At 45.6% G+C, this 11,702-nt stretch overlaps 1 long non-coding RNA gene across 1 annotated transcript; it reads right to left on the minus strand.

Moving 5' to 3' along the window:
* Window positions 1-1,461: 1,461 nt before the first annotated feature.
* On the minus strand, window positions 1,462-8,963 carry LOC310766201. The gene is made up of 3 exons (XR_014549957.1): window positions 8,809-8,963; window positions 4,846-5,196; window positions 1,462-1,716 (listed from the first exon to the last, which is right to left on the minus strand). It is a non-coding gene; the product is annotated as an uncharacterized lncRNA (long non-coding RNA).
* Window positions 8,964-11,702: the final 2,739 nt, after the last annotated feature.

The following is an 11,702-nucleotide window of genomic DNA, read 5'->3' on the forward strand; positions in this document are numbered from 1 at the left end:
TTAATGGAAGATATCTGTGAAAATTATTTTCCAATTCCCAGGAAAGACATTTAGACAGGATGAGCAAATGAAAAAGAAAACGTTCTTCTGTTCCATTGATTTTATATGGAACCATTAAAACTTGCCTGAGAAAATGATAGGAAGCCGTTTTTCATTGCCAGGATTTTAAGCAGATTTGATAGTATTGATTTTTGGTGCCTCTACCTGGTCTGTATCACAAGGTTATCACAAAGCCCACTTTGCCTCAGAAAAGTCATTATTTGTCTGGTGTTGCATGTACTCATCTTTGAAGTTATTCCTGAAGATACAATGCCTTTCTTTTTTCGTTATTAGATTTATTAGTGGGATAGGCAGCCCAGGAATCTAGTGTCCATTATTTGGTTTTTCCCCCCTCTCAAACTTTGGACACCAAACTAACCAGCAGCAATCTCTAGAATGTGAAAAAAAACATGGACCGGAATCATCAATCTATTAAAGCATTTTATTCCCCTATTCTGCCAAAAAGTCTCCCAAAGAGAGTGACTTACAAATTTCAGCATTCAGGTGGTCTCTGTCTTCAGACTTGTAAGGAGGCATACAAGGCACCATCCAACAGCCTTTGGGACTCCACTCTGGATTTGTGTAGGATTGACTCCTTATCCTCTTTTTCTCCTGAAGATATACCGCAAGGCAGCGGAGGTTTAGGATCAGAGGTTAAGTTCTCCTAGTTGGGCTACCTTCCCAGGTAGATGAGCCCCGTTTGCTCCTCACTTCCCTCTACAGCAGATGTAGAATCAGCTTTCTTGACAGTTGGACCCACTATTGGCCTCATCTTTTCAATTCGCCAGAGTCTGTCTCCACATGCAGGGGAAGTCCCCAACTCACCAAGGGTTTGAGACCCATCGGCTACCCCCACCTGGTTTAGTCGGCCAGTCAAAGCTGTTCCCAGGATGTGGCCACTGCCATGTGCTGGCAGCTTCTAGGAGCCACAGGTGAGAGCTGAGTGCCGGGTGGGGACCAAAGGTGGACCAAGTACCCCAGAAGGAGCACAATGTGTCCCCCACTAGAAGTACTACCCCTCCCTAAATAACTGTATGCTAGAATACTGTCTCAAGGTTTTTCACATGGTGTCATCCATGAAAACCATGGGGAAATTATAGAACAAAGTTCCCACTGTTTTCTGAGCCAACAGGATTGCAAACAGATTCCCCCCCCCCCCCGGAAGCAATGGAGCTTATTTCTGAGTAGATCCAGTGGTAGGAAAGCAGTAGAGATGAAAAACTCATTGTGTTACAGGCAACTGTAGACTGGGAGATGCACAAGTTTCCCACCCAACCCCACCCGTTCAATCACCTGTTCTACACTCCAAGAACATCTTACTCTAAAGTACACACACTTCCCCCCACCTCTAGTAGGGTGACTTTTACAGACTCACAGACAGCCAGTCTTCTGACTTTTGATCACCAGTCAAGTGGGCAGTAGTTTGTACAGTGAAGATTTTAATAAACATGGCTGAACAACATCCATGGAGAAAGGGAAGCACCCAAAAGTTCTGAATGGTTGGCTGAAGGTAGGAAGGAATCATGTGGCTTCAACCCTGTGGCCACTGAAACTCTTCCTTGAATGCTTCAAAGGCATGTGCCACGGAGACTACTCTGGCAGTGGTCCGGCGCTGTTCACCTTTCAAAAGCCGCATCTCTCTGCGCATGACCCGCAGTTCTCTCATGATGCTGTCCTCTGCCAAGAAGACAGGGTGTTGCACAGTCAGTTATATTTCTTCAGCAAATAAGACTGGGATTCCATCAAATAGCCAAGCCCAGTAAAAGCAGAAAAGGTGCGCCATACTACTTAAACTCACCCCCCCCACAGCAAGGAATGAAGGAGATCCACTAGTTAGATCCCCCCCGCCCCCCACAGCAAGGTACACAGGCCTCTTCGTATTACATATGTAACCCCTTTTGATGTTTGAAATGACCATGTGTGAGAATGGACTATATTAATAGTCTAACAGGCTAACAGATTGAGGTTGAATCCTGACAAGGCAGAAGTACTATTTTTAGGGGACAGGAGGCGGGCAGGTGTGGAGGACTCCCTGGTCCTGAATGGGGTAACTGTGCCCCTGAAGGACCAGGTGCACAGCCTGGGAGTCATTTTGGACTTGCAGCTGTCCATGGAGGCACAGGTCAATTCTGTATCCAGGGCAGCTGTCTACCAGCTCCATCTGGTACGCAGGCTGAGACCCTATCTGCCCGCGGACTGCCTTGCCAGAGTGATTGATGCATGCTCTGGTTATCTCCCGCTTGGACTACAGCAATGCACTCTACATGGGGCTACCTTTGAAAGTGACCCGGAAACTACAACTAGTCCAGAATGCGGCAGCTAGACTGCTGACTGGGAATGGCCGCCAAGACTGCATAACACCAATCTTGAAATAATAATAATAATAATAATTTATTATTTGTACCCCGCCCATCTGGCTGGGTTTCCCCAGCCACTCTGGGTGGCTTCCATAGAAACCAAAAATACACTAAAATATCACACATTAAAAACTTCCCTGAACAGGGCTGCCTTAAGATGTCTTCTGAATGTTAGGTAGTTGTTTATCGCTTTGACATCTGATGGGAGGGCGTTCCACAGGGCGGGCGCCACTACCAAGAAGGCCCTCTGCCTGGTTCCCTGTAGCTTTGCTTCTCGCAATGAGGGAACCGCCAGAAGGCCCTCGGCGCTGGACCTCAGCGTCCGGGCAGACTGATGGGGGTGGAGACGCTCCTTCAGGTATACTGGGCCGAGGCCGTTTAGGGCTTTAAAGGTCAACACCAGCACTTTGAATTGTGCTCGGAAACGTACTGGGAGCCAATGTAGGTCTTTCAAGACCGGTGTCATGTGGTCTCGGCGGCCGCCCCTAGTCATCAGTCTAGCTGCCACATTCTGGATTAGTTGTAGTTTCCGAGTCACCTTCAAAGGTAGCCCCATGTAGAGCGCATTGCAGTAGTTCAAGCGGGAGATAACTAGAGCATGCACCACTCTGGCGAGACAGTCCGCGGGCAGGTAGTGTCTCAGCCTGCGTACCAGGTGGAGTTGGTAGACAGCTGCCCTGGATACAGAATTGACCTGCGCCTCCATGGACAGCTGTGAGTCCAAAATGACTCCCAGGCTGTGCACCTGGTCCTTCAGGGGCACAGTTACCCTATTCAGGACCAGGGAGTCCTCCACACCAGCCCGTCTCCTGTCCCCCCAAAACAGTACTTCTGTCTTGTCAGGATTCAACTTCAATCCATTAGCCGCCATCCATCCTCCAACCGCCTCCAGGCACTCACACAGGACCTTCACCACCTTCACTGGTTCTGATTTGAAAGAGAGGTAGAGCTGGGTATCATCTGCATATTGATGGACACCCAGTCCAAACCCCCTGATGATCTCTCCCAGCGGCTTCATATAGATGTTAAAAAGCATGGGGGAGAGGACGGAACCCTGAGGCACCCCACAGGTGAGGGCCCAGGGGTCTGAACACTCATCCCCCCCACCACTTTCTGAACACGGCCCAGGAGGAAGGAGCGAAACCACTGTATAACAGTGCCCCCAGCTCCCAGCCCCTCAAGACGGTCCAGAAGGATGTTATGGTCGATGGTATCAAACGCGGCTGAGAGGTCCAGCAGAACTAGGAAACAGCTCTCACCTTTGTCCCTAGCCCACCGGAGATCATCAACCAGTGCGACCAAGGCAGTTTCAGTCCCATGATGAGGCCTGAATCCCGACTGGAAGTGATCCAAATGGTCCGCTTCTTCCAGGCGTGCCTGGAGTTGTTCAGCAACCACGCGCTCAGTCACCTTGCCCAAGAATGGAAGATTTGAGACTGGGCGATAGTTGGCCATACTGGCCGGGTCTAAAGATGGTTTTTTAAGAAGCGGTTTAATGACCGCCTCTTTCAGCAGATCTGGGAATGTTCCCTCACAGAGGGAAGCATTCACCACCCCGCAGAGCCCATCGCCCAGCCCTTCCCGGCTTGCTTTTATTAGCCAGGATGGGCAAGGATCAAGGAGACAGGTGGTTGGTTTCACGCGTCCAAGCAGCCTGTCCACATCCTCGGAGGTAACAGATTGGAATTGATTCCATGCAACTTGACCAGACAGGGCTCTAGCACTCTCCCGCCCCAGCCCTGCTCCCACAGTGGTGTCTAGCTCCTTCCGAATATGAGTGATTTTATCTGCAAAAAACTTTGCAAAATCGTTGCAGGAGATCTTGGGGTTTTTACAAGGCCCCGGTGGGAAAGGTGGTTCCGTTAAATTGCGGACCACCTGAAAGAGTCTCCGTTGAGCTCTAACCTGTGTCCGGTCAGATTCGGAGTGAGTTTTCTGCCTGGACACTGAGGTTCAACACCAAGGGCCTTCTGGTGGTTCCCTCACTGAGAAGCGAAGTTACAGCGAACCAGGCAAAGGGCCTTCTCGGTAGTGGCGCCTGTCCTGTGGAACACCCTCCCACCAGATGTCAAAGAAAACAACAACTACCAAACTTTCAGAAGACATCTAAAGGCAGCCCTGTTTAGGGAAGCCCTGTTTAGGGAAGCTTTTAGTACCTGAAGTACTATTGTATTTTAATATTTTGTTGGAAGCTGCCCAGAAACTCAGCCAGATGGGCAGAGTATAAATAATAAATTGTTGTTGTTGTTATTTAAGACCCTGATGCACTTTGTGAAATCCAGAGGAACCTCTTAAGGAGCATCAATGGAAACTGGTAGAATGTTCTAGAACTTTTCCAGGGATATGTGAGATGTGTCTCCAATTGAAACCAGACCAAAAGCCTCTTTGGAATTGGAGGAGGCAAGCAAATGAAATGGTGTTGTACCTAATCAAAGCACCTCGTACTCACGCTGATCAGTGATTTGTCCAAGGAGACCAACAATGTGCTGACATGTTGCCAGCGTCGAATCCTGAATGGGTGGGGGAAGATGTATAGCTGGTTCTCCTCTCGCAGAGCATTGCGCTCGCTCCCCAGTAAGATTCTCGCCTACAGGAACCTGGGGTAGCAATGGGGAATCCACGGCTGGGTGTTCGGCAGTAGTTCTCCGGCTGCCAGATGGATGAGTAGACTGCCCTTCCTGTGTTGTTACTATGTGTACATTCTGGATAGTTTGGGGCTGCTCAACTGAGTTTCTAGCGCCGTCACCCTCTTCCATTTGCCGACTGTAGATTCCTTATCTGTGGATCATCCTGTATATTCCTTCAAGTAAGCAAAAGTGTTAAAAGTAGTGGAAGCCACATGGAAGCAGGATGAACATGGTAATAAGGAATTTACCCAATTTAATTCTGGTGTTGAAGAATCTACCTGATGTGCTGTTAGCTGGGCATTGTTGCATGGTACAGTATTTATGGTCTGGTTGGTTTGTTTTTTCACTTGCTTACATTAAGACACACCAAGGCATTTTGCTGAACATGATGGATTTTCATATGCTTATGCAGAGAACTCAGACTGGTTTCCACAAGACTTTTATATCCTTTTTTAAAAAACATGTATTTAAAAACATGTTTTTAAGGAGGTATGTGTTTTAAGGAGGTATGGCAACCATAATACATGGGCAATATCTGTCCTTTTTTTTTGCATTTTGTAGTTCAACAAGCCTTGCAGCAAGCAGTTTAATAATAATAATAATAATAATAATAATAATAATAATAATAATAATACAGTTGTACCTTGGAAGTCGAACAGCCTAGTTCTCCAACATTTTGGCTCCCGAATAATCAAAACCCAAAAGTGACTGTTCTGGTTTTTTAAGGTTCTTTTGGAAACTGAGCGTCTGACAGAGCTTCCGATTGGCTGCAGGAGTTTCCTGCAGCCAATCAGAAGCCGCGCTTTGATTTTCGAACGTTTTGGAAGTCTAACGGACTTCCGGAATGGATTCCATTCGACTTCCAAGGTACGACTGTAATAAATTTGTACCCTGCCCATCTGGTTGGGTTGCCCCAGCCACTCTGGGTGGCTTCCAAATATATAAAAACATAATAAAATATTAAACCTTAGAAAGTTAACAGTTTCTGTGCCGTTGAGCAACCCAGCACACACACACACAGGCTGTCACCCAGCACCAGCTATTCCATCAGGCTGAAGTACAGGTGGGAAGGAGGGATCCTCCATTGGTTCTGTAAAGAGATCCCTTCCATGTGGCTCCCTCTTCAACATTCCATCTGGCTGCAGCAGAGGGAAGAGATGGGGCTATAGAGCTTGCCTGAGACACAATCTCTATTTATTTGGCTCCTCCTCTCCCTGACCTGTTTTCATGAGTAACATAGGAAGCTGCGTTATATCGAGACAGACCCTTGGTCCATGCAGCTCAGAACTGTCTACACTGACTGGCAGCAGCTCTCCAGAGTTTCGGGTGGGGGGCAATTCCAACCCTACCTTCAGTATATGTGAAGGAGCGTCTTCACCCCCATCGTTTTACCCGGACATTGAGGTCCAGCACCGAGGGCCTTCTGGCGGTTCCCTCACTGCGAGAAGCCAAGTTACAGGGAACCAGGCAGAGGGCCTTCACGGTAGTGGCGCCCTCCCTGTGGAACGCCCTCCCACCAGATGTCAAAGAGAACAACAACTACCAGACTTTTTGAAGACATCTGAGGGAGCCCTGTTTAGGGAAGCTTTTAATGTTTGATGTATTATAGTATTTTAATATTTTTTTGGAAGCCGCCCAGAGTGGCTGGGGAAGCCCAGCCAGATGGGCGGGGTATAAATAATAAATTATTATTATTATTATTATTATTATTATTATTATTATTATTATACCTGGACGTGCTGGTTATCAAAACTTCTGCATGCAAAGCAGATGCTCTAATACCGAGCCATAGCCCTTTGCTACTGGTCAATGTATAAAACTGTACATTAGTAATTATGAGAGCTTTTCTTTCTTTTTGTGTTGTGTCTTCTACATTATAGTTCAGAGGCTGTCTGAGGTCAGGGATGGTCTTTCTTTAATTAGTCTAGTGCTCTGGGAGCCTTTCCAGCTGAAAATCATGGTCGGAATGCTTTTAAAAAATAAAAATAAAAATATGCATTGTTGCTAGTACTTTCTGAAAACCTCTAATACAATTCCCTGCCTGAAGTGCTTAACACCAGAACCTAGAATAGAGTGGACTGAATGTTGATAGATGTAGTTTTTAGAGGGAGAGAGGCAGACAATTAGAGAAAAACCACCTTAAAGCCCTTTCCTAATAAAGTGTATCCCCTCAAGCTCTGGCTGAACACCATTATTTTACTCGTCTTAAAAAGAAGACAGTCTGGGAAGACAGCTCTGCCTGAATTGACATCTTGTTTTTCACTCAGGATAATTCATTTCAGGAGAAAAACAAACCTGTAAGACTTTTAAGGTTTTGTGTTGTTGTTTCTTAAAAAATCTAGGCCTTAAGTTTCCTCTGTGGCAGAAACTTTACAAGGCTGCTGTGATGATTACAAGTTAGGAACCTAAGAAGCTACCATATAACAGATCAGACTATTGGCCCACCTGACTCAGTTTGGTCTGCACATTGACTGACAGCAAGGCTCCAGGGCAGAAGTAGTCAATGTGATGGTGACTTTTGGATGCTATTGGACTCCAGCTCCCATGAGCTCCAGCAAGCATGGCAATGGTGTGGGGTGATGGGAGCTGTAGTCTGGCAACATCAGGAGAGCATCATATGGGCTACCCTTGCTGCAGGGTTTCAGAGTGGAGTCTTTCCCAGCCTTGCCTGGAGATGCGAGATAAGAAACCCGAGACTTTCTGAATCCTAAACAGAAGTGCTACCAATGAGGCAAGGGCCTTTCTGAATTACAATGTAATGTATGTGAATATTTGAAACACAGGTATCATAATAAAAAGCTCACACACTGTCCCATTACCACTTTGTGAATGTACAATATATCCGCTCCACCAAGAGCAGCTTCTTCCCATGTCAACAACTTGGGAGCGAGTGTGGTGTAGTGGTTAGAGTGTTGGACTAGGACCTGGCAGACCCAGGTTCAAATCCCCCCTCAGCCATGAAGCTTACTGGGTGATTGTGGGCAAGTCACTGACTCTCAGCCTACCTCATGGGGTTGTTGTGGGAAATAAATAAATAAAAAATAATAATTATTATTATTATTTCATCAGGACTGTGGCCTGGAGTTAAGGTCTCTCCTTGCACACTGCAGACCCTATGCTGATCATCTGCATAGACCCGCCCCACCGCCCTGCCTGCTGTTACTGTTGGCTATTTGCAGTTTAGTAGCGCAAAGAGCTTGCTGGGAAGACCATGCATTAAAAAAAAAAAGGACTCAAAAATAACTTAAACAAGGTTTTAATAAGAAAAACAAAAACTCCTTATACACTGAATACATAACAACAAACCAGACCCAACCACCAACCCACAGTGGCGTAGCGTGGGTTGTCAGCACCCGGGGCAAGGCAAGTAATTTGCGCCCCCTAACCTGTGGATTTGCGCCCCCTAACCCGTGGATTTGCGCCCCCTAACCCGTGGATTTGCCCTAACCCCAGATGTTGCGCCCGGTGCGGCTGGCCCCCCCTGCACCCCCCACGCTACGCCACTGCCAACCCATCCCCCAGGGTAATGGGAGAGCTAGGTGCTGCTCCCTATATACTACACCCAAATGCTGACACACCTTAATCAAATACAACTCAGCAGCACCTGCTATGTTTCACAGCTGTAAAGCTGGGTCTTGTTATCTTGCTCTGGCCCTTGCTCTGGCCCCTTAAAGACATACACATTGGGTGGAACAATGATGAACCTTTACATTTAAAGAAACCATTCAACAATTACAAGCTTTAAATAGATTGATCATGCACCATCAAATGACACATAACATTACCTCTGATGTGGGATTCACATTTTGTGGTGACTGCAGAACCCCCACTTCCTCTTAGCTTTGGCCATGGGGTGACAACATTATCTAGTGCATGAGTTGTGTCAATATACTGGGTTGCTCAGTCAGAACTGGGGTGCTTTGTGACATCAGCAGTATCTCCACCAATCACATCTTCCTGTTTCTTCCACCTGCTTTGCATATCTGTAGTGTTTGGGCTGGAAGTATTCTATGTGCTTGATCAAATGGAAAACAATATTTTGCTTTCTATGAAAAAGAAACTTGACGTAGCCCGTTAGTTATTTATTAGAAGGACTGAATAACCCAATATTCAGGCCAAAGACTCCCAGAGCAGCTCAAACAATTTAAAACAACAATAGCAATAAAACTGAGAATTATTAAAAGCCAAAGGACAGCAGACTCAGCATAAAAACAGAGCAGAGAGGCTAAAAGATCTACAAGGTAGGTTCTAAATGCTATAGATGTGATAGGCCATTTAAAATAAGACTTTAAGTTTTATGCTTTGTGCAGAAAGTCAATAAGGAATGGAGAGCACATAAAAAGGCTTTTTGAATCAGGTTAATAAAATAGCTCCCTAACTAATCCCTCTCATTCTTTCCCAAATGATATATCCCATTGCTCACATTAAACTGATTCTCACATTTAAAACAAACCAAGAAAGCTGAAAAGCACGAGAGGACTGTTCTTTGAGTCCTCTGGTGTCTGGCACATGTATGTAGTGTCCATCAATCTCAAAAGTAAGCTCGGCAAATAGGGAGATTGCAGTACTACACATTCTGTACTCAGATCTAAGTCCCATTATTAGTGAGTCTATGAGGGGTTATAGCACGGGGTGCATTACCCCAATGGAAAACTGACCATAAAGTGGGAGAGACCAGGCATGCACACAATTGCACACCCTTAACATAAGCACACACATACACACACTTAACACATACAGACACAAAGGGCCCTTCCGACAACCTTTCTATGGTGCACTGGTGATCATAGAATCATAAAATCATAGAATTAGAAAGTTGGAAGGGACCCCAAGGGTCATGTAGTCCACCCCTCTGCAAAGTTGGAATCTCAGCTAAAGCATCCATGACAGATGGCCATCCAACCTCTGCTTAAAAACCTCTAAGGAAGGAGAGTTCACCACCTCCTGAGGGATTCCATTCCACTAACAGCTCTTACCATCAGAAAGTTCCTCCTGATGGTTAGTTGGAATCTTCTTTCTTGTAGCTTGAATGCATTTGTTCAGGACTTACCTTCCAGAGTAGGAGAAAACAAGCTTGTTCTCTCTTCCATGTATGTGACAGTCTTTGAGATATTTAAATATGGCTACCATATCTCCTCTCAGTCCTCTCTCTTTTCCAGGCTAAACATACCCAGATCCTTCAACTGTTCCTTATAAGGCTTGGTTTCCAGACCCTTGATCATCTTGGTTGCGCTCCTCTGCACACATTCCAGCAAAGGATAGGGGAGGATTGGCCAACCTCACTAAATATTGTATTTTGCAGTTTGTTACTTGGTATGCCTGAAGGAATGGGTGACACTCAGAAATAAGAGACTTTTGAAATTAAAAGGATATGACTTAAGGTTTGGATGGCATGGATATTTATCATACCACAAAATGTAAAGTAAATGAGGACTTTATTTATTTTACATGCCATATAAGAATCTAGAATAGATATAAACCTAGGTTATGTACAAAGACAAGATTCAAGTTGGGGAAAAATTGACTTGGGGTATGGAACAAAGTAAGACGGATTATGATGATGAACATGTTATATCTAAAATGTACAAACTTTTGCAATTATTTACCTGGGAGCAAATTCCATTGACTTTAGTAGGACTTGCTTCTTAATATAGAATTGCCTGATAAAAGTAACTGAATGACCATAGATCAGCACAGATTAGGGCACACTTAAGTCCAATGATTACAATGGCTTTAAATATGTCATCTTTTGTGGAATACACATACACATAAGAATCTCAGGAGTGTAAAGGTGCTAAAAAACAAGTACATTGCCATCTATAAATTGACCCACAAGAGAAATAGCTTGCTTAGGTTCATACTGTCTATAAATTCTCATCATCAATGATGCATAGGTCTCTGCCAAGACCACAAAAGGGTCTTTGGGTGCTGTCCAGAAGTAGAGTTGGCACTGATTTCAGTGAAATATAAGGTAAAAGTAAAGGACCCCTGACAGTTAAGTCCAGTCATGAACGACTCTGGGGTTGCTGCACTCATCTCGCTTTACTGGCCGAGGGAGCCGACGTCTGTCTGCAGACAGTTTTTCCGGGTCACGTGGCCAGCATGATTAAGCCACTTCTGGCGAGACCCGAGCAGCACACGGAAATGCCATTTACCTTCCCGCCGGAGTGGTACCTATTTATCTACTTGCACTTTGACGTGCTTTCGAACTGCTAGGTTGGCAGGAGCTGGGACTGAGCAACAGGAGCTCACCCCATCTCTGGGATTTGAACCGCCAACCTTCCAATTGGCAAGCCCTAGGCTTAGTGGTTTAGACCACAGCTTAAATTTCTCTTGATTAGTGTGTGAAGATCTATTTGATGTAGTCACTAAACTGATGCTCAGTACAGTCAGTCCTGACAATACAGATCATTTGTTGGAGGCGGCAAAAAGGAAACCGTCACAGTTTCCTCACCTGCCCCCAGTTCATCAGCATTTGAAGTCTACAGCTCTGGCAATCTTCTCAGAACTACATATCAATCCAGTCTCATAACAATGTGTATATTGCAAGGCTGGGGGAGAATATGGGGAATCAGGCTCTGGAAGAACAGGTGACCACCAGTATGTAGCTCCTGGTCCACAAGCTGAGATGTGAACAAGAGTGTGCTTCTTTCTGTCTGTGGATTGTGTATGTATGAAG

This window comes from Podarcis filfolensis (genome assembly GCF_964270895.1).
Source record: "Podarcis filfolensis genome assembly, chromosome: 1".
NCBI lineage: Eukaryota > Metazoa > Chordata > Lepidosauria > Squamata > Lacertidae > Podarcis > Podarcis filfolensis.